This window comes from Nicotiana tomentosiformis, chromosome 3 (assembly GCF_000390325.3).
Source record: "Nicotiana tomentosiformis chromosome 3, ASM39032v3, whole genome shotgun sequence".
Lineage (NCBI taxonomy): Eukaryota > Viridiplantae > Streptophyta > Magnoliopsida > Solanales > Solanaceae > Nicotiana > Nicotiana tomentosiformis.
Genome location: NC_090814.1, coordinates 110,193,958 through 110,199,473, shown reverse-complemented (window position 1 = coordinate 110,199,473; position 5,516 = coordinate 110,193,958).

The window sequence follows — 5,516 nt, the reverse complement described above, 5'->3', positions numbered from 1 at the left end:
GGTGGACTACACTTTTATCTCCGATCATGATGCTTTTGGTAGCTGCGACCAATTTGGCGAGGCTGTCTGCTTTAATATTCTGCGCACGCAGGATCTGGTCGAGCTGGCATTTGTCGAACTCGGGTAGCAACTTACAGATATCGGTCTGATAGTTTTGCAACCTTTGTTCTTTGATTTGGAAAGTCCCTATGACTTGGTTGACTACGAGCTAGGAATCACAGCGGAATTTCAACCGCTTTGCCCCATACTTGAGTGCTAGCCTCAATCCTGTAATTACGGCCTCATAATCGGCCTCGTTTTTAGTCATATCTGGGCATCTTAAGGACCGGCAAATTACTCCACCGGTAGGGACCTCGAGTACGAGTCCCAGTTCGAATCCGGAAGCATTGGATGCGCTGTCAATGTGTAAGACCTAGAGGTCTCGACTTCGGGCATTATCTTTGCACTGAAGTCTGTGATGAAGTTGGCGAGCACTTGCAACTTTATCATTGTTCGCGGCTGATATGTGATATCATGCTCGCTTAGCTCGATGGCCCACTTGGCCAGCCTACCCAATAGCTCGGGTTTATGTAAAATGCCTCTTAGGGGAAAGGTGGTAACGACCTAGATAGAGTGGCACTGGAAATAGTGCCTAAGATTTCGTGAAGCTATGACTAGTGCCATGGCTAGTTTCTCGAGGTGCGGGTACCTCGTCTCGGCGTCGACGAGTATTTTGCTAATGTAATAAATGGGATATTGTGTACCTTTGCTTTCTCAAATTAGGACCGCACTTACTGCTACCTCGGAGACGACCAGGTAGATGAGGAGATGTTCCCCAGGTTCGGGCTTTGAGAGCAGAGGTGGTGATGATAGATATGCTTTCAGTTCTCGTAGAGCTTGTACGCACTCGAGTGTACACTCGAGGACATTATCCTTTTTGAGTACGCTAAAAATTTTGTGACATCTGTCAGGCGACCGCGAGATGAATCTTGATAAGGCGGCGATTCGACCAGTCAACCGTTGGACTTGCTTCTTGGTAGTCAGGAGCTCCGGTATCCCTTTGATAATATTGATTTGGTCTGGGTTGACCTCGATCCCCCGTTGTGACACTAAGAAGCCCAAGAACTTTCCAGAGGCTATGCAAAAAGCATATTTCTCCAGGTTTAGTTTCATTATGTACCTTCTTAGTATGTTGAAAGCTTCTTTCAAATGGTCGATATGGTCCTCTGCCTTTACGGATTTGACCAGCATGTCGTCCATATAAACCTCCATGGTTTTGCCGAGCTAATCTTTGAACATTTTTGTGACCAATCTTTGATATGTATCCCCTGCGTACTTCAGCCCAAATGGCATGACCCTATAACAATATGTTCCTCGATGGGTGATGAACATGGTTTTCTCCTGGTCCTCTTCTTCCATAAGTATTTGGTTATAGCCTGAGTATGTGTCCTAAAAACTTAACAACTCGTGCCTAGCCGTTGCGTCGATGAGTTGGTCGATATGTGGTAATGGGAACGAATCCTTCGGGCATGCTTTATTCAAGTCCGTGAAGTCTACGCACATCCACCATTTCCCATTTTTCTTTTTGACTATCACTACGTTGGCGATCCATTTGGGGTACTTCGACTGCCTGATGGAGTCATTTTCTAATAGTTTCTCCACCTCCTCGTGGATGGCATCATTGATGGTGGCATTGAACTTACGTCTGACTTGCCTTACCGTGGGGTAGAATGGATCAACGATTAACTTGTGTGTGGCGATCTCCTTGGGGATGTCCAGCATATCTGCATGGCTGAAGGCAAACAATCTGCATTAGTTATTAAGAATTGACTAAATTTACCTCGTTCTCAGAGTTTGCAACCGATGTAGGCATTTTTTCTTTATTCACTGGGATCTAATTGAACAGGGTCGAGGTCATCTACAGTCGAGTCCGCGGCTTCGACCATTTCAGGATCCATGATGACGTCCCTGGTCTCTTCTTGTGTCGACCTCGGCCATGTTGATTGTTATCCCTCTTTTTTCCTTGTCTTTTCTCTATTGGGTTGTTATGCTGTCTAAGGCGATGTGGTAGCATTCCCGTGACGTGCATTATTCTCCCTGTATGCTGAATATCCCCCAAGGTGTTGGGAATTTGATTACTTGGTATAGGCTAGAGGGGATGGCTCTCATGGGATATATCCATGGTCGTCCTACTATGGCATTGTATGTGACGTCATGGTCCATGATGTGGAATGTCGTCTTCTGCGTTATGCCGCCGGCCAAGATAGGGAGTGTAATTCCTCGCGATGTCCGTTCAACTGCATTATTGAAATTGGTTAGTGTGATGCAGCGTGACACTATCTTGTCCTCGAGTCTCATCTAGGTGAGGACTCGGGGATGGATAATACACGGTCCACTTCCATCGTCTACCATGATCCATTTGACATCAGTATCTAAAATGCGCAAAGTGTTGACGAGAGCATCATTATGAGGGAAAGTCAAACCGTCGGCATCTGACTCGTCGAAGATGATACTTTCTTCGAGTCCATCATACCGTTCGTGGGTGATAGATCATTTGAGTTTGTGAGTGGTAGTGAATTTAACAGCGTTGATGGAGGCGCCGTCGCTTCCGCCGATAATCATGTTGATGGTACGAGCTGATGCCGGCGGATTCGACGGGCCTTTTTACGTCCTCTGGAAACGTTATTTCTCCCCTTGTTGCTCAGTAGATCTTTGAGGTATCCCTGTCGCGACATGTTAACGACTTCTTGCCTGAGAGCGATGCAATTTTCTATTTTCTATCCGCGCACCTGGTGGAATTCACAGAAGGCATCAAATTTTCTGCTACTCGGATCGAACCTCATCTTTGGCAGCCACTTCACCTTCATTCCGAGTTTCTCCAGGACATAGACTATTTCTGTAGGGGATACACAAAAGTTGTGAGTAGAGAATATGGGGGGAATACCTCTCTCATTCCGGTAAGTCCCTATTCTCGGCCTGGATGGGCCTTCCTCATAGCGGAGAGAAGGTGGGGCGGGGGCCCTGACGTATGGATGGTGTAGTTCCCTGTTGGGTCGTGAGACCGGGTGATCCCTCCTGATGTTGTCTCTTCATTCTTTCCTGGACTAGGCTCATACCGAGATGATCCGATGAGTCGGTCAGTTGAGGTCGTCATCATATGCTCAGACTTTGGCACGGTAAGCATTGTGGATCTCGTCCCAAGTGGTTGGGGGATATTTCATCAATCGGCTCAACAGTTTTCTAGTCGCTCTCGAACCATCTCTACTCAACTCGTTTTGAAAAGTCGTGACTGCCATCCCCTCAGACACGTTTGGTAGGGTCATCCTTACCCTGTTAAATCGGACGAGGAAGTCCCTCAGTCCCTCTCCCAAGGACTGCTTGATGTCAAATATGTCATTCACTTTTGTTTCATCTTTCCTGGCTTTGGCATATGCCGTTACGAACTTATCAGCCTTTTCCTTAAAGGTTTCTATGGAGCGGGATGGTAGCTGTGAGTACCATGTTAATGGCCCTCCTGTAAGAGTTTCGCCAAATTTCTTCAGTAAAATAGAAGACACTTGTTCCTTGGTGAGGTCGTTGCCTTTCACGGCGGTGACATAATGAGTCATATGATCTTCAGGATCACTCGTTCTGTCGTATATTCTGAGATACGGCAGCATTATGAAGGTCTTTAGTATGGCATGCGGGGTTGCTTCTTCGCTGTAAGGCTACTCTACGAAACTGTCGGCGTCCCTCTTTGGCAATAGCTTAGGGGTGCCCGGTATCTTGTCGACTCGTTCTTGGTGTTCTTTCATTTGATCTCTGAGTGCTATATATTTATTCTCCATTTCTTCCATCTTCTTTAGAACAACGGCGAGGGCGTTGTCACCTATATTATTGGTAATATTGTGAGTTATACCTGGTGTTGGGGGGGTTTGGTTGGTCGCCCTGTTCATCTGCTCATTGCACTGTGTAGGTTCTTGAAGTTTCTATAGTCGTGCATGGAGTGGGCTTGTTGAGCATGCTTACTATCATATCGGCCAGCCATGCTTCAAGAAGCTTTTTTCACAGTCGGTGGCATCCCTTCTTCTGTGGGCGTGGAGGCCCCTTTTCCATTTGGTTTTGTTATGCTACAATGGGGGGAGGCGACCTCTCGCACCTGGGGGAGGCAGTGGGCGTCACGTCTTCGTCTAATGTTTCAAAATACTCGTTGATAGCATTCATGAAGTTGCTAGGGAAATCACCTATTACTTTAGTTCTCTCTCCTTGGTTACCTGCCATGTAGGTTTTTGTACGTGCAAAGAAAGAGAAAGATCTTACGGTTTGTGAGGTTAGTGATTCACGTTAGCTATAGATCTAAAGGAAACTAAAAAATTAGCTAAGAAATCGTCACAGACGGCGCCAAGCTGTTTGACCAAAAATATAGATCTTGGTTCAACCAATTAGATTTAAATGAAGAAGAGTCAATCTTAGCTAATAATAATATCCTAAAAATAAAGTTATCGATTTTATGACAAATAACTTGTATATTTACCCGGGTGACAATGAATGTAAGCAATAATAACAGCGTTCAATGATCCAAAAAGATGGAATGTGGCATTAAATAGCAATAAATGATATTTGAATAAATAAAAACGTGTTCGTACCCGAAACGGGGTGAGATCTGTTGATATGCTCTCTAACAATGATGAGTGATTGATAAGCTTTTGAACACTTGGGTTGTTTTTGGATCCGGTGGAAATGCTAGATAAGAATCTTAATAAAAAGATTATTTTTGTATGCTTGTAATAGGACCAGATTCTCTCTCTATAAAGTTAATGTGTTTCTTTGCAAATGAATATCTCATGTCCCCTATCATTGTGTCTCTTTTTATTTATAGGGAACATGTTCCTAGAAACCCTAATAGTACAGGTGCAGAGAATATCCACTAGAATATTCTCTTTTGTGTCCTATCTTGGAACTAGCAGTTATAACTCTGTCAAGGATGCTCGACCTCGACCTTGACCTTTGACGACGCCTCAACTCAACCCTTGCTGACTCTTCGACAGCAACCATCGTTGTTTCTAGAACCACTTCGACCTTGAGCAAGCCTTTATTGGAGTCGTATTGGTGACACATGGCAGCTTGTGAATGCCTCCTTAATACTAACATGACTTAATCATATTAGCGATAATTTTTTACCTATACAAAAGCATGAATCAATTTCTTTTGAGATGGAACAAAATATGCACGTGGTGATTTCAACTAACTATTCTTTGATACCTAGTAAAAAATGGCATGCAGAATGCGATACCTTGAGGTGGGAAAACGGTTTTGGTTGCAATTAAGAAACTCAAAACGCTATATCAGTCAGAAAAATAGTTCTATATCTATGTTAATTAATGGGAGATCTTGAGGTAATTAGCAATTTCAAACACGTTTTATTCCAAAATAAATATATATAATATGATCAAAAGCCAAAAGTCGTGCATGCATGGCGCTGTTCAAATTTTTATTGGTCATGTGATTATGTTCCAGTCCTCCGAATTAAGAATCGAAGATTCCAAAAACGTGGTGGA